We start from the raw sequence: 18651 nt of genomic DNA on the forward strand, positions 1-18651 counted from the left end.
GAACGTTCAAAGCAAACCACAATCAATGAGAAGATTTACTTTTCTTGTACTTAAGTCGGCATTGCGCCTTTTGTATTAAATCCCGGCGCAATTTCTGTTTTTCATCGTCAATGTGAAGGTCCAAGGGATAGAGTAGTGCTGCAGTAGTGAATCGGAATCTAATACTTATGTCTCAGGAAACGCTGAAAGCAAACCGGAACAATTCGAAGATTAACTCTTCTAGTACTTAAGCTGGCATTGGGCCTTTTGTATTAAATCCCGACGCAATTTCTGTCTTTCATCGTCAATGGGATTGTCCAAGGGATAGAGTAAAGCTACAGTAGTGCATCGGAATCTAATACTGATTTACCAGGATGCGCTAAAGCAAACCACACACAATGACAAGATTTACTCATCTTGTACTTAGGTCGGCATTGTGCCTTTTGTATTAAATCCCGACGCATTTTCTGTCTTTCATCGTCAATGTGAAGGTCCAAGGGACAGAGTAATGCTGCAGTAGTGCATCGGAATCTAATACTTATTTCCCAGGAAACGCTCAAAGCAAACCACCAATAATGAGGAGACTTACTCATCCTGTATTTAAGTCGCCATTGTGCCTATTGTATTAAATCCCGACGCAATTTCTGTGTTTCATGGTCAATGTGAAGGTCCAAGGGATACAGTAATGCTGCAGTAGTGCATCGGATTCTAATACTTATCTCTCAGGAAACGCTCAAAGTAAACCGGAACAATGAGAAGATTAACTCTTCTAGTGCTTAAGTTGGCATTGTGCCTTTTGTATTAAATCCCGACGCAATTTCTGTGTTTCATCGTCAATGGGATGGTCCAAGGGATAAAGTAAAGCTGCAGTAGTGCATCGGAATCTAATTCTGATCACCCACGAAAGGCTCAAAACAAACCACAAACAATATGAAGATTTACTCTTTTGTATAATATCCCGACAGATCTAATGTCTTTCATCATCATTGTGAAGGTGCAAGGGATAGAGTAAGGTTACAGTAGTGCATCGGAATCTAATACTGATCTCCAAGGAGATGCACAAAGCAAACCACAAACAATGAGAAGATTTACTCTTCTTGTACTTAAGTCGCCATTGTCCCTATTGTATTAAATCCCGACGCAATTTCTGTGTTTCATCGTCAATGTGAAGGTCCAAGTTATAGAGTAAAGCTGCAGTAGTGCATCGGAATCTAATACTGATTTCCCAGTAGCCGCTCAAAGCAAACCACTAACAATGCGAAGATTTACTCATCTTGTAGTTAGCTCGGCATTGTGCTTTTTGTATTAAATCGCGACGGAATTTCTATCTTTCATCGTCAATGTGAAGGTCCAAGGTATAGAGTAATGCTGCAGTAGTGCATCGGAATCTAATACATATCTCCCAGGAAACACTCAAAGCAAACCACATACAGTGAGAAAATTTACTCTTCTTGTACTTAAGTCGGCATTATTCCTTTTGAATTGATCCCGACGCAATTTCTGTGTCTCATCATCAATGTGAAGGTCTAAGGGATAGAGTAAAGCTGCAGTTGTGCATCGGAATCTAATACTGATCTCCCAGGAAATGGTCAAAGCAAACCAGTAACAATGATAACATATACTCTTCTTGTACTTAAGTCGGCATTGTGCCTTTTGTATTAAATCCCGACGCAATTTCTGTGTTTCATCGTCAATGAGAATGTCCTAGGGATAGAGTAAAGCTGCAGTAGTGCATTGGAATCTAATACTGATCTCCCAGAAATCGCTCAAAGCAAACCACAAACAAAGAAAGGATTTACTCTTCTTGTACTTAAGTCGGCATTGTGCCTTTTGTATTAAATCCCGACGCTACTTCTGTGTTTTATCGTCAATAGGAAGGTCTAAGGGTAGAGTAAAACCGCAGTAGTGCATCGAAATCTAATACTGATTTCCCAGGAGACGCTCAAAGCAAACCACAAACAATGAGAAGAAAAAAAATGGCTCTGAGCACTATGGTACTCAACATCTTAGGTCCCCTAGAACTTAGAACTACATAAACCTAACTAAACTAAGGGCATCAGACACACACATGCCCGAGGCAGGATTGGAACCTGCGACCGTAGCAATTCCGCGGTTCCATACTGCAGCGCCAGAACTGCACGGACACTGCGGCCGGGAATGAGATGATTTACGGTTGTTGTACTTAGGTCGGCATTGTGCCTTCTGTTTTATATCCCGACGCAATTTCTGTCTTTCATCGTCAATGTGAAGGTCCAACGGATAGAGTAAAGTTGAAGTAGTGCATCGGAATCTAATACTGATCTACCACAAAACGCTCAAAGCAAACCACAAACAATGCGAAGATTTACTCTTCTTATACTTAAGTCGGCATTGTAGCCTCTGTATGAAATCCCGGCGCAATTTCTGTTTTTCATCGTCAATGTGAAGGTCCGCGGCATAGAGTAAATCTGCAGTAGTGCTTCGGAATCCAATACTGATCTCCCAGGAAACGCTCAAACAAACCACAAGCAATGTGAAGATTTTCTCTTCTTGTACTTAAGTCGGCATTGAGCCTTTTGTATTAAATCCCGACGCTATTTCTTGTTTCATCGTCAATTTGAACGTTCAAGGGATAGAGTAAAGCTGCAGTAGTGCATCGGAATCAAATACTGATCTCCCAGAGAACGTTCAAAGCAAACCACAATCAATGAGAAGATTTACTTTTCTTGTACTTAAGTCGGCATTGCGCCTTTTGTATTAAATCCCGGCGCAATTTCTGTTTTTCATCGTCAATGTGAAGGTCCAAGGGATAGAGTAGTGCTGCAGTAGTGAATCGGAATCTAATACTTATGTCTCAGGAAACGCTGAAAGCAAACCGGAACAATTCGAAGATTAACTCTTCTAGTACTTAAGCTGGCATTGGGCCTTTTGTATTAAATCCCGACGCAATTTCTGTCTTTCATCGTCAATGGGATTGTCCAAGGGATAGAGTAAAGCTACAGTAGTGCATCGGAATCTAATACTGATTTACCAGGATGCGCTAAAGCAAACCACACACAATGACAAGATTTACTCATCTTGTACTTAGGTCGGCATTGTGCCTTTTGTATTAAATCCCGACGCATTTTCTGTCTTTCATCGTCAATGTGAAGGTCCAAGGGACAGAGTAATGCTGCAGTAGTGCATCGGAATCTAATACTTATTTCCCAGGAAACGCTCAAAGCAAACCACCAATAATGAGGAGACTTACTCATCCTGTATTTAAGTCGCCATTGTGCCTATTGTATTAAATCCCGACGCAATTTCTGTGTTTCATGGTCAATGTGAAGGTCCAAGGGATACAGTAATGCTGCAGTAGTGCATCGGATTCTAATACTTATCTCTCAGGAAACGCTCAAAGTAAACCGGAACAATGAGAAGATTAACTCTTCTAGTGCTTAAGTTGGCATTGTGCCTTTTGTATTAAATCCCGACGCAATTTCTGTGTTTCATCGTCAATGGGATGGTCCAAGGGATAAAGTAAAGCTGCAGTAGTGCATCGGAATCTAATTCTGATCACCCACGAAAGGCTCAAAACAAACCACAAACAATATGAAGATTTACTCTTTTGTATAATATCCCGACAGATCTAATGTCTTTCATCATCATTGTGAAGGTGCAAGGGATAGAGTAAGGTTACAGTAGTGCATCGGAATCTAATACTGATCTCCAAGGAGATGCACAAAGCAAACCAAAAATAATGAGATGATTTACTCTTCTTGTACTTAGATCGGCATTGTGCCTTCTGTATTAAATCCCGACGCAATTACTGTCTTTCATCGTCAATGTGAATGTCCAAGGGATAGAGTAAAGCTGCAGTAGAGCATCGGAATCTAATACTGATCTCCCAGGAAACGCTCAAAATGTAAGTAGGCTGTTTAGGATTTTTTATTGGTAACGCCACCTATGTATGAAAATCACTGGCTGTGCTGTGTGCAGTCTGTGGCTGCTTTGCATTGTTGTAATACTCGCCATTGTAGTGTTAGGCAGCTGGCTGAGAACAGCGCGTAGCGTTGGTCAGTTGGAAGTGAGCCGCCAGCAGTGGTGGATGTGGGGAGAGAGATGGCGGAGTTTTGAAATTTGTCATGAACTGCTATATTTATATATGATGATATCAAGGTAAATACATTGTTTGTTCTCTATTTATATCTTTCATTTGCTAACCATCCCTATCAGTAGTTAGTGCCTTCCATAGTTTGAATCTTTTATTTAGCTGGCAGTAGTGGCGCTCGCTGTATTGCAGTAGCTTGAGCAGCGAAGATTTTTGTGAGGTAAGTGGTTTGTTAGTCAGGGCCATTCTTTAGTAGGGCATTTTGAAAGTCAGATTGCGTTGCGCTAACGAAATATTGTGTGTCAGTTTAAGCACAGTCGTGTATAATTGTTCAAATGGAAGTTATCCTCAAATATAATTGGCATTAATAATATGCTATTTACCTTATAAATATGCTTACACATTATTTATTCTGTTTTGTGTTAATGCTCATGTGTGAAGTTGATGTTTCGAAAGTTATTCTGATCTTTTATGTATGTACTCATGTCATAATTCCTGTAACATTGATGTATATGTCTATTTCTATTCTTTTGTAAAGTCTGTACTACAAATGTTATCTGTATTGTTATGTTCTTTAATGGTGTATTTTGTACCTTTGTAATTTTATTTTCATGTTGTAAATTTATAATTGTATAGACACCAGTTCTTCAAATTAAGTTACATTTCACTGCACACATTTCTGTTGGTCATAGCATATGGACAATATGTGAGAAGTAGGGACTGTTAGTGTTTGCACGTGTGTTGATAATTCATCAAGGGACTGGATAACAGCATTGCTGGTTCTAAGGACGTGTCAAACAACTTTTTTGTGAGTGGACAAGTGGTGGTTTATGGACTTGCTATATTCTCCGCAAGACTCTTCGATGGTGATTGTGCACCTGCACAGTCGCAACAGATGGCTTCTGGCTATCTCTACAAGGACTACAGTGGGTCTACATCTTTGATGATCCATCAATACCATTATTTCTACAAGGACTGCAGTGGGTCTGCACCTCTGGTGGCCCACCAATACCGTAATCTCTACCAGGACTACAGTGGGTCTGCTCTGTGATGACCTATCTACCAATATTCTTCAAAACGTCGACTGACACTGCTGTGGGTTTGCTCTGTTGTGGCCCATTACATGTATGCATGTCAAGAGTCAGCACTGTCTTTCCGTTGGAAGGACAACACTACTTCTTCAAGACTGCATGGAAATCCACTACTTCTGTGTGCATTTTCTTTTACTGCTCAGACTTTGAGAAATACTCTGCATTTTTACTGTGATGAACAATATGGACTGTCTTTATGGACTGTGATAAATTTTTAGCTTTTGACCAACATTGTATCAATAAGTGTGTGCATTTGATTTCTTTGTTATTGTAATTATGAAAAATTTTTTTCAAACCTGTATTGGCCACTGCCCAATCCAATTTGTAAAATTTTTTGTGGGCAGCATGGGGGCTATTTAAGTAGGCTGTTTAGGTTTTATTATTGGTAACGCCACCTCTCTATGAAAATCACTGTCTGTGCTGTGTGCAGTCTGTGGCTGCTTTGCATTGTTGTAATACTCGCCATTGTAATGTTAGGCAGCTGGCTGTGAACAGCGCGTAGCGTTGGGCAAATGGAGGTGAGCCGCCAGCAGTGGTGGATGTGGGGAGAGAGATGGCGGAGTTTTGAAATTTGTCATGAACTGCTATATTTATATATGATGATATCAAGGTAAATACATTGTTTGTTCTCTATTAATATCTTTCATTTGCTAACTATCCCTATCAGTAGTTAGTGCCTTCCATAGTATGAATCTTTTATTTAGCTGGCAGTAGTGGCGCTCAATGTATTGCAGTAGCTTGAGCAGCGAGGATTTTTGTGAGGTAAGTGATTTGTGAAAGGGATAGTTTAATGTTCGTCAGGGCCATTCTTTTGTAGGGAATTTTGAAAGTCAGATTGCGTTGCGCTAACAAAATATTGTGTGTCAGTTTAAGCACAGTCGTGTATAATTGTTCAAGAGGGGAAGTTTCAAAAGCAAACCACAATCAATGAGAAGATTTACTCTTCTTGTACTTATGCCGGCTTTGTGATTTTTCTATTAAGTCTCGACGTAATTTCTGTGTTTCATCGTCAAAGTGAAGGTCCAAGGTATAGGAGTAAATCTGCAGTAGTGCATAGGAATCTAATACTGATCCCCCAGGAAACGTTATAAGCAAACCAGAAACAATGAGAAGATTTACTCTTCTTGTACCTAAGTCGGCATTGTGCCGTTTGTATTAAATCCCGACCCAATTTCTGTCTTTCATCGTCAATGTGAAGGTCCAAGGGATAGAGTAAAGCTGCAGTAGTGCACCGGAATCTAATACTGGTCACTCACAAAACGCTTAAAACCAACCACAAACAATGAGAAGATTTACTCTTCTTGTACTTATGCCGGCTTTGTGAGGTTTGTATTAAATCCCGACGCAATTTCTGTGTTTCATCGTCAATGTGAAGGTCCAAGGGATAGAGCAAAGCTGCTGTAGTGCATCGGAATATAATACTTATCTGCCAGGAACCGCTCAAAACAAACCAGAAACATTGAGAAGATTTACTCTTCTTGTACTTAAGTCGGCATTGTGCTTTTGGATTAAATCCCGACGCAAAAACTGTGTTTCATCGGCAATGTGAAGGTCCGAGGGATAGAGTAAAGCTGCAGTAGTGCATCGGAATCTAATACTGATCTCCCAGAAAACGCTCAAAGCAAACCACAAACGATGAGAAGATTTACTCTTCTTGTATTTAGGTCGCCATTATGCCTTTTGTATTAATTCCCGACGCAATTTCTGTGTTTCATCGTCAATGTGAAGGTCCAAGGAATAGAGTAAAATCTGCAGTAGTGCAACGGAATCTAGTACTGGTCTCCCAGAAAACGCTCAAAGCACACCACTAACAATGAGAATGTTTACTCTTCTTGTACTTAAGTCGGCATTGTACCTTTTGGATTAAATCCCGACGCAAAATCTGAGTTTCATCGGCAATCTGAAGGTCGAAGGGGTAGAGTAAAGCTGCAGTAGTGCATCGGAATCTAATACTGATTTCCCAGGAAACGCTCAAAGCAAACCACAAACAATTAGAAGATTTCCTCTTCTTGTACTTAGGTTGTCATTAAGCCTTTTTTATTAATTCCCGACGCAATTTCTGTGTTTCATCGTCAATGTGAAGGTCCAAGGAATAGAGTAAAAGCTGCAGTAGTGCATCGGAATCTAGTACTTATCTTCCAGGAACCGCTCAAAGCAAACCAGAAACATTGAGAAGATTTACTCTTCTTCTACTTGAGTCGGCATTGTTCCTTTTGGATTAAATCCGGACGCAAAATCTGTGTTTCATCGGCAATGTGAAGGTCCAAGGGATTTAGTAAAGCTGCAGTAGTGCATCGGATTCTAATACTGATCTCCCAGGAAACGCTCAAAGCAAACCACAAACAATGAGACGATTTACTCATCTGGTACTTACGCCGGCTTTGAGACTTTTGTATTAAATCCCGACGCAAATTCTATGTTTCATCGACAATGTGAAGGTCCAAGGTTTAGGAGTAAATCAGCAGTAGTGCATCGGAATGTAGTACTGATCTCCCAGGAAACGCTACAAGCAAACCTGAAACAATGAGAAGATTTACTCTTCTTGTATTTAAGTCGGCATTGTGCGTTTTGTATTAATTCCCGACGCTATATCTGTGTTTCATCGTCGATTTGAATTTCCAAGGGATTAAGTAAAGCTGCAGTAGTGCATCGGAATCTAATACTGATATCCCAGGAGACGCTCCAAGCAAACCACAAACAATGTGAAGATTTACTCTTCTTGTACTTAAGTCGGCATTGTGCCGTTTGTAATAAATCCAGATGCAATTTTTGTGTTTCATCGTCAATGAGAAGGTCCAAGGGATAGAGCAAAGCTGCTGTAGTGCATCGGAATTTAATAATTATCTCCCAGGAACCGCTCAAAGCACACCAGAAACATTGAGAAGTTCAATCTTCATGTACTTATGTCGGCTTGTGCCTTTTGGATTAAATCCCGACGCAAAATCTGTGTTTCATCGGCAATTTGAACGTCCAAAGGATTGAGTAAAGATGCAGTAGTGCATCGGAAACTAATACTGATCTCCCAGGAAACGCTCAAAGCAATCCACAAACAATGAGAAGATTTACTCATCTTGTACTTAAGTCGGCATTGTGCCTTTTGTATTAAATCCCGACGCAGCTTCTGTCTTTCATCGTCAATGGGATGGCCCAAGGGATAGATTAAAGCTGTAGTAGTGCATCGGAATCTAATTCTGATTTCCCAGGAGACGCTCAGAGCAAACCACAAACAATGAAAAGACTTACTCTTCCTGTACTTAGGTCGGCATTGTGCCTTTTACATTAAATCCCGACGCAATTTCTGACTTTCATCGTCATTGTGAAGGTACAAGGGATAGAGTAAAGCTTCGGTAGTGCATCGGAATCTAATACTGATCTCCCAGGAAACTCTCAAAGCAAACCACAAACAATGAGAAGATTTACTCTTCTTGTACTTAAGTCGGCATTGTGCCTTTTGTATTAAATCCCGACGCAATATCTGTGTTTCATCGTCAATGTGAAGGTCCAAGGAATAGAGTAAAAGCTGCAGTAGTGCATCGGAATCTAGTACTTATCTTCCAGGAACCGCTCAAAGCAAACCAGAAACATTGAGAAGATTTACTCTTCTTCTACTTGAGTCGGCATTGTTCCTTTTGGATTAAATCCGGACGCAAAATCTGTGTTTCATCGGCAATGTGAAGGTCCAAGGGATTTAGTAAAGCTGCAGTAGTGCATCGGATTCTAATACTGATCTCCCAGGAAACGCTCAAAGCAAACCACAAACAATGAGACGATTTACTCATCTGGTACTTACGCCGGCTTTGAGACTTTTGTATTAAATCCCGACGCAAATTCTATGTTTCATCGACAATGTGAAGGTCCAAGGTTTAGGAGTAAATCAGCAGTAGTGCATCGGAATGTAGTACTGATCTCCCAGGAAACGCTACAAGCAAACCTGAAACAATGAGAAGATTTCCTCTTCTTGTACTTAGGTTGTCATTAAGCATTTTTTATTAATTCCCGACGCAATTTCTGTGTTTCATCGTCAATGTGAAGGTCCAAGGAATAGAGTAAAAGCTGCAGTAGTGCATCGGAATCTAGTACTTATCTTCCAGGAACCGCTCAAAGCAAACCAGAAACATTGAGAAGATTTACTCTTCTTCTACTTGAGTCGGCATTGTTCCTTTTGGATTAAATCCGGACGCAAAATCTGTGTTTCATCGGCAATGTGAAGGTCCAAGGGATTTAGTAAAGCTGCAGTAGTGCATCGGATTCTAATACTGATCTCCCAGGAAACGCTCAAAGCAAACCACAAACAATGAGACGATTTACTCATCTGGTACTTACGCCGGCTTTGAGACTTTTGTATTAAATCCCGATGCAAATTCTATGTTTCATCGACAATGTGAAGGTCCAAGGTTTAGGAGTAAATCAGCAGTAGTGCATCGGAATGTAGTACTGATCTCCCAGGAAACGCTACAAGCAAACCTGAAACAATGAGAAGATTTACTCTTCTTGTATTTAAGTCGGCATTGTGCTTTTTGTATTAATTCCCGACGCTATATCTGTGTTTCATCGTCGATTTGAATTTCCAAGGGATTAAGTAAAGCTGCAGTAGTGCATCGGAATCTAATACTGATATCCCAGGAGACGCTCCAAGCAAACCACAAACAATGTGAGGATTTACTCTTCTTGTACTTAAGTCGGCATTGTGCCGTTTGTAATAAATCCAGATGCAATTTTTGTGTTTCATCGTCAATGAGAAGGTCCAAGGGATAGAGCAAAGCTGCTGTAGTGCATCGGAATTTAATAATTATCTCCCAGGAACCGCTCAAAGCACACCAGAAACATTGAGAAGTTCAATCTTCATGTACTTATGTCGGCTTGTGCCTTTTGGATTAAATCCCGACGCAAAATCTGTGTTTCATCGGCAATTTGAACGTCCAAAGGATTGAGTAAAGATGCAGTAGTGCATCGGAAACTAATACTGATCTCCCAGGAAACGCTCAAAGCAATCCACAAACAATGAGAAGATTTACTCATCTTGTACTTAAGTCGGCATTGTGCCTTTTGTATTAAATCCCGACGCAGCTTCTGTCTTTCATCGTCAATGGGATGGCCCAAGGGATAGATTAAAGCTGTAGTAGTGCATCGGAATCTAATTCTGATTTCCCAGGAGACGCTCAGAGCAAACCACAAACAATGAAAAGACTTACTCTTCCTGTACTTAGGTCGGCATTGTGCCTTTTACATTAAATCCCGACGCAATTTCTGTCTTTCATCGTCATTGTGAAGGTACAAGGGATAGAGTAAAGCTTCGGTAGTGCATCGGAATCTAATACTGATCTCCCAGGAAACTCTCAAAGCAAACCACAAACAATGAGAAGATTTACTCTTCTTGTACTTAAGTCGGCATTGTGCCTTTTGTATTAAATCCCGACGCAATATCTGTGTTTCATCGTCAATGTGAAGGTCCAAGGGAAAGAGTAAAGCCACAGTAGGGCACCGGAATCTAATACTGATTTCCGAGGAAACGCTACAAGCAAACCGCAAACAATGAGTAGATTTACCCTTCTTGTACCTAAGTCGGCATTGTGCCTTTTGTATTAAATCCGGGCGCAATTTCTGTGTTTCGTCGTCAATGTGAAGGTCCAAGGGATACAGTAAAACTGCAGTAATGCATCGGAATATAATTCTGATCTTCAGGAAACGCTCAAAGCAACCCAGAAATAAGAGAAGATTTACTCTTCTTGTACTTAAGTCGGCATTATGCCTTATGTATTAAATCCTGTCGCAAAATCTGAGTTTCATATTCAGTGTGAAGGTCCGACGGATACAGTAATTCTGCAGTAGTGAATCGGAATCTAATACTGATCTCCCAGAAAACGCTCAGAGCAACCCACAAACTATGAGAAAATTTACTCTTCTTGTACTTAAGTCGGCATTGTGCCTTTTGTATTAAATCCCGACGCAATTTCTGTGTTTCATCGTCAATGTGAAGGTCCAAGTGATAGAATAAAGCTGCAGTAGTGCATCGGAATCTAATACTGATAACCCAGGAAACGCACCAAGCAAACCACAAACATTGAGAAGTTTTACTCTTCTTGTACTTAAGTCTGCATTGTGCATTTTGTATTAAATTACGACGCTATTTCTGTCTTTCATCGTCAATTTGCAGGTCCAAGGGATAGAGTACAGCTGCATTAGTGCACAGGAATCTAATACTGGTCTCCCAGGAAACGCTCAAAACAAACCACAAACAATGAGGAGATTTACTCTTCTTGTACCTATGCCCGCTTTGTGAGGTTTGTATTAAATCCCGACGCAATGTCTGTGTTTCATCGTCATTGTGAAGGTCTAAGGGATAGAGTAAAGCTGCAGTAGTGCATCAGATTCAAATACTGATCTCCCAGGAGACGCTCAAAGCAAACCAGAAACAATGAGAAGATATACTCTTCTTGTACTTAAGTCGGCATTGTGCATTTTGTATTGAAACCCGACGCAATTTCTGTGTTTCATCGTCAATGGGAAGGTCCAAGGGATAGAGTAAAGCTGCAGTAGTGCATCGGAATATAATACTGATCTCCCAGGGAACGCTCAAAGCAATACCACAAACAATGAGAATATTTACTCTTCTTCTACTTAAGTCTGCATTGTGCCTTTTGTATTAAATACCTACGTAATTTCTGTGTTTCATCGTCAATGAGAAGGTCCAAGGGATACAGTAAAGCTGCAGTAGTGCATCGGAATCTAGTACTGATCTCCCATGAAACGCTCAAAGCAAACCACAAACAATGAGGAGATTTACTCTTCTTGTACTTAAGTCGGCATTTTGCCTTTTGCATTAAATCCCGACGCAATATCTGTGTTTCATCGTCAATGTGAAAGTCCAAGGGATAGTTTAAAGCTGCAGTAGTGCATCAGATTCAAATACTGATCTCCCAGGAGACGCTCAAAGCAAACCAGAAACAATGAGAAGATATACAGTTCTTGTACTGAAGTCGGCATTGTGCATTTTGTATTAAAACCCGACGCAATTTCTGTGTTTCATCGTCAATGGGAAGGTCCAAGGGATAGAGTAAAGCTGCAGTAGTGCATCGGAAGATAATACTGATCTCCCAGGGAAAGCTCAAAGCAATACCACAAACAATGAGAATATTTCCTCTTCTTCTACTTGGATCTGCATTGTGCCTTATGTATTAAATCCCGACACAATTTCTGCCTGTCATCGTCATTGTGGAGGTCCAAGGGTATAGAGTAAAGCTGTAGTAGTGCATCGAAATCTAATACTGATCTCCCAGTAAACGCTCAAAGAAAACCACAATCAATGAGAAGATTTACTCTTCTTGTACTTAAGTCGGCATTGTGCCTTTTGTATTAAATCGGCACGCAATTTCTGTGTTTCAACGTCAATGTGAGGCTCCAAGGGATACACTCAAGCTGCAGTTGTGGATCGGAATATAACTCTGATCTTCCAGGAAACGTTCAAAGCAAACCAGAAAGAATGAGAAGATTTACTCTTCTTTTACTTAAGTCGGCATTATACCTTATGCATTGAATCCCGTTGCAAAATCTGAGTGTCATCGTCAATGTGAAGGTCCAAGGGATAGAGTAAATCTGCAGTAGTGAATCGGAATCTAATACTGATCTCCCGGAAAACGCTCAAACAAACCACTAACAATGAGAAGATTTACTCTTCTTGTACTTAAGTCGGCAATGTGCCTTTTGTATTAAATCAAGACGCCATTTCGGTATTTCAACGTCAATTTCAAGGTCCAAGTGATAGAATAAAGCTAATGTAGTGCATCGGAATCTAATACTGATATCCCAGGAAACGCACCAAGCAAATCACAAACAATGAGAAGATTTACTCTTGTTGGACTTAAGTCGGCTTTGTGCCTTTCGTATCAAATCCCGACGCAATTACTGTGTTTCATGGTAATGTGAAGGTCCAAGGGATAAAGTAAAGCTGCAGTAGTGCATCGAAATCCAAAACTGATCTCCCAGAAAACACTCAAAACAAACCACAAACAACGAGAAGATTTACTCCTCTTGTACTTAAGTCGGCATTGTGCCTTTTGTATTAAATCCCGACGCAGTTCTTGTGTTTCATCGTCAAATTGAAGGTCCAAGAGATAGAGTATAGCTGCAGTAGTGCAACGGAATCTAATACTGATCTCCTAGGAAACGCTCAAAGCAACCCACAAACAATGAAAAGATTTACTCTTCTTGTACTTATGTCGGCATTGTGCCTTTTGGATTAAATCCCGACGCAAAATATGTGATTCATCGGCAATGTGAAGGTCCAAGGGATAGATTAAAGCTGCAGTAGTGCATCGGAATCTAATACGGAGTTCCTGGGAAACGCTCAAAGCAAACCACAAACAATGGGTTGATTTATTCTTCTTGTACTTAGGTCGCCATTATCCCTTTTGTATTAATTCCCGACGCAATTTCTGTGTTTCATCGTCAATGTGAAGGTCCAAGGAATAGAGTAAAAGATGCAGTAGTGCATCGGAATCTAATACTGATCTCCCAGGAAACGTTCAAAGCAAACCACAAACAATGAGAAGATTTACTCATCTTGTACTTAAGTCGGCATTGTGCCTTTTGTATTAAATCCCGACGCAACTTCTGTGTTTCATCGCCAATGGGGAGGTCCAAGGGATAGAGTAAAGCTGCAGTAGTGCATCGGAATCTAATACTGATTTCCCAGGAGATACTCGAAGCAAACCAAAAACAATGAAAAGATTTACTCTTCCTGTACTTAGGTCGGCATTGTATCTTTTGTATTAAATCCTGACGCCATTTTTTGTGTTTCATCGTCAATATGAATGTCCAAGGGATAGAGTAAAGCTGCAGTAGGTCATCGGACTCCAAAATACTGATCTCCCAGGAAACGCTCAAAGCAAACCACAAACAATGAGAAGATTTACTCTTCTTGTACTTGAGTCGGCATTTTGCCTTTTGCATTAAATCCCGACGCAACCTCAGTGTTTCATCGTCAATGGGAAGTTCCAAGGGATAGAGTAACGTTGCAGTACTGCATCGGAATCTAATACTTATTTCCCAGGAGACGCTCAAACGAAACCACAAACAATGAAAAGACTTACCATTCCTGTACTTAGGTCTGCATTGTGCCTTATGTATTAAATCCCGACGCAATTTCTGCCTTTCATCGTCATTGTGAAGGTCCAAGGGTATAGAGTAAAGTTGCAGTAGTGCATCGGAATCTAATACTGATCTCCCAGTAAACGCTCAAAGCAAACCACAAACAATGAGAAGATTTACTCTTCTTGTACTTAAGTCGGCAGTGTGCCTTTTTTATTATATCCCGACGCAATATCTGTGTTTCATCGTCAATGTGAAGGTCCAAGGGATAGAGTAAAGCAACAGTAGCGCCTCGGAATGTAATACTGATCTCCCATGTAAAGCTCCAAGGAAACCACATACAATGAGAAGATTTACTCTTCTTGTACTTAAGTCGGCATTGTGCCTTTTGTATCAAATCTGGACGTAATTTCTGTGTTTCATCGTCAATGTGAAGCTCCAAGGGATACAGTAAAGCTGCAGTTGTGCATCGGTATATAACTCTTACTTTCCAGGAAACATTCAAAGCAACCCAGATATAATGGGAAGATTTAGTCTTCTTTTACTTAAGTCGGCATTATACCTTATGCATTAAATCCCGTCGCAAAATCTGAGTTTCATCGTCAATGTGAAGGTCCAAGGGATGGAGTAAATCTGCTGTAGTGAATCGGAATCTAATACTGATCTCCCAGAAAACGCTCAAAGCAAACCACAAACAATGAGAAGATTTACTCCTCTTGTACTTAAGTCGGCATTGTTCCTCTTGTATTAAATCCCGACGCAGTTCTTGCGTTTCATCGTCAATGTGAAGGTCCTACGGATAGAGTAAAGCTGCAGTTGTGCATCGGAATCTAATGCTGACCTCCCAGGAAACGCTCAAAGCAAACCACAAACAATAAGAAGATTTACTCTTCTTGTACTTAAGTCGGCATTGTGCCGTTTGTAATAAATGACGACGCATTTTCTGTGTTTCATCGTAAATGTGCAGGTCCAAGCCATAGAGTTAATATGCAGTAGAGCATCGGAATCTAATACTGATCTCCCAGGAAACGCTCAAAGCAAACAACAAACAATGAGATTTGCTCTTCTTGTAGTTTAGTCCGCATTGTGCCTTTTGTATTAAATCCCGACGCTATTTCTGTGTTTCATCGTCAAATTGAAGGTCCAGGAGATAGAGTAAGGCTGCAGTAGTGCAACGGAATCTAATACCGATCTCCTAGGAAACGCTCAAAGCAAACCACAAGTAATGAAAAGATTTACTCTTCTTGTACTTAAGTCGGCATTTTGCCTTTGGTATTCAAATTCGACGCAATTTCTGTGTTTCATCGTCAATGTCAAGGTCCAAGAGATAGAGTAAAGCTGCAGTAGTGCATCGGAATCTAATACAGATCTTCCAGGAAACGCTCAAGGCGAACCACAAACAATGAGAAGATTTACTCTTCTTGTACTTATGCCGGCTTTGTGACTTTTGTATTAAATCCCGATGCAATTTCTGTGTTTCATGGTCAATGTGGATGTAAAAGGGATAGAGTAAAGCTGCAGTAGTGCATCGGAATCTAATACTGATCTCCCAGGAAACGCTCAAAGCAAACCACAAACATTGAGAAGATTTACTCTTCTTGTACTTAAGTCAGCATTTTGCTTTTTTGCATTAAATCCCGACGCAATATCTGTGTTTCATCGTCAATGTGATAGACCAAGGGATAGAGTAAAGCTGCAGTAGTGCATCAGATTCAAATACTGATCTCCCAGGAGACTCTCAAAGCAAACCAGATACAATGAGAAGATATACTTTTCTTCTACTTACGTCTGCATTGTGCGTTTTGTATTAAATCCCGACGCAACCTCAGTGTTTCATCGTCAATGAGAGGGTCCAAGGGATAGAGTAAAGCTGCAGTAGTGCATCGGAATCTAATACTGATTCCCAGGAGACGCGCAAAGCAAACCCCAAACAATGAAAACATTAAATCTGTGTGCCCGACCGAGACTCGAACTCGGGACCTGGAGCACTTGCCCGCGAAAAGCAAAGGTCCCACGTTCGAGTCTCGGTCGGGCACACAGTATTAATCTGCCAGGAAGTTTCATATCAGCGCACCCTCCACTGCAGAGTGAAAATCTCATTCTGGAATGAAAAGATTTACTCTTCCTGTACTTAGGTCGGCATTGTGCCTTATGTATTAAATCCCGACACAATTTCTGTCTTTCATCGTCATTGTGATGGCCAAGGGGTAGAGTAAAGCTGCAGCAGTGCATCAGAATCTGATACTGATCTCACAGTAAACGCTCAAAGTAAACCACAACCACTGAGAAGATTTACTCTTCTTGTACTTAAGTCGGCATTGTGCCTTTTGTATTAAATCCTGAAGCTATATCTGTCTTTCATCGTCAATGCGAAGGTCCGAAGGTTAGAGTAAAGCTGCAGTAGTGCATCGGAATCTAATACTGGTATCCCAGGAAACGCTCTAAGCAAACCACAAACAATGGGGAGATTTACTCTTCCTGTATTTAAGTCGTCATTGTGCTTTTTGTATTAATTCCCGACGCTATATCTGTGTTTCATCGTCATTTTGAAGGTCCATGGGATTGAGGAAAGCTGCAGTAGTGCATCGGAATCTAATACCGATTTCACAGGAAACGCTCAAAGCAAACCGCCAACAATGAGAAGATTTACTCTTCTTGTAATTAGGTTGACATTATGCCTTTTGTATTAATTCCCAACGCAATTTCTGTGTTTCATTGTCAATGTGAAGGTCCAAGGAATAGAGTAAAGGCTGCAGTAGTGCATCGGAATCTAGTAATGATCTCCCAGGAAACGCTCAAAGCAAACCACAAACAATGAGAAGATTTACTCATCTTGTACTTAAGTCGGCATTGTGCCTTTTGTATTACATCCCGACGCAACTTCTCTGTTTCATCGTCAATGTGAAAGTTAAAGGGATAGAGTAAAGCTACAGTAGGGCACCGGAATCTAATACGGATATCCCAGGAAACGCTCAAACGAAACCAAAAACAATGAGAAGATTTACTCTTCTTGTACTTATGCCGGCTTTGTGACGTTTGTATTAAATCCCGACGCAATTTCTGTGTTTCATTGACAATGTGAAGGTCCAAGGTATAGGAGTAAATCTGCAGTAGTGCATCGGAAATTAATACTGATCTCCAGGAAACGCTACAAGCATACCAGAAACAATGCGAAAATTTACTCTTCTTGTATTTAAGTTGGCATTGTGCTTTTTGTATTAATTCCCGACGCAACATCTGTGTTTCATCGTCATTGTGAAGGTCCAAGGGATAGAGCAAAGCTGCAGTAGTGCATCGGAATATAATACTTATCACCCAGGAACCGCTCAAAGCAAACCAGAAACATTGAGAAGCTTATCTCTTCTTGTACTTAAGTCCGCATTGTGCCTTTTGGATTAAATTCCGACTCAAAATCAGTGTTCCATCATCAATGTAAAGGTCCAAGGGATAGAGTAAATCTGCAGTAGTGAATCGGAATCTAATACTGATATCCCAGAAATCGCTCAAAGCAAACCACAAAAATTGAGATGATTTACTCTTCTTGTACTTAAGTCGGCAATGTGCTTTTTGTATTAAAACCCGACGCCATTTCTGTTTTTCATCGTCAATGTGAAGGTCCAAGTGATAGAGTAAAAGTACAGTAGTGCATCGGAATCTAATACTGATATCCCAGGAAACGCACCAAGCAAACCACAAACAATGAGGAGATTTGCTCTTGTTGTACTTAAGTCGGCATTGTGCCTTTTGTGTTAAATCACGACGCAATTTCTGTGTTTCATCGTCAATGTGAAGGTCTAAGGGATAGAGTAAAGCTGCAGTAGTGCATCGGATTCTAATACTGATCACCCAGGAAACGCTCAAAGCAAACCACAAACAATGAAAAGATTTACTCTCTTTGTACTTAAGTCGGCATTTTGCCTTTTGTATTTAATTTGGACGCAATTTCTGTGTTTCATCGTCAATGTCAAGGTCCAAGGGATAGATTAAAGCTGCAGTAGTGCATCGGAATCTAATACAGATCTCCCAGAAAACGCTCTAGGCAAACCACAAACAATGAGAGGTTTTACTCTTCTTGTACTTAAGTCGGCATTGTGCTTTTTGTATTAAATCCCGACGCAATTTCTGTGTTTCATCGTCAATGTGTAGGTCCAAGGTATAGCATTAAATCTGCAGTAGTGCATCGGAATCTAATACTGATCTCCCAGGAAACGCTACAAGCAAACCAGCAACAATGACAAGATTTACTCTTCTTGTACTTAAGCCGGCATTGCGCTTTTTGTATTAATTACCGACGCTATATCTGTGTTTCATCGTCAATGTGAAGGTCCAAGGGATAGAATAAAGCCGCAGTAGTGCATCGAATGCAAATACTGATCGTCTACGAAACGCTCAAAGCAAACTACAAACAATGAAAATGTTTTCCTA

Source organism: Schistocerca piceifrons, chromosome 2 (genome assembly GCF_021461385.2).
Source record: "Schistocerca piceifrons isolate TAMUIC-IGC-003096 chromosome 2, iqSchPice1.1, whole genome shotgun sequence".
Lineage (NCBI taxonomy): Eukaryota > Metazoa > Arthropoda > Insecta > Orthoptera > Acrididae > Schistocerca > Schistocerca piceifrons.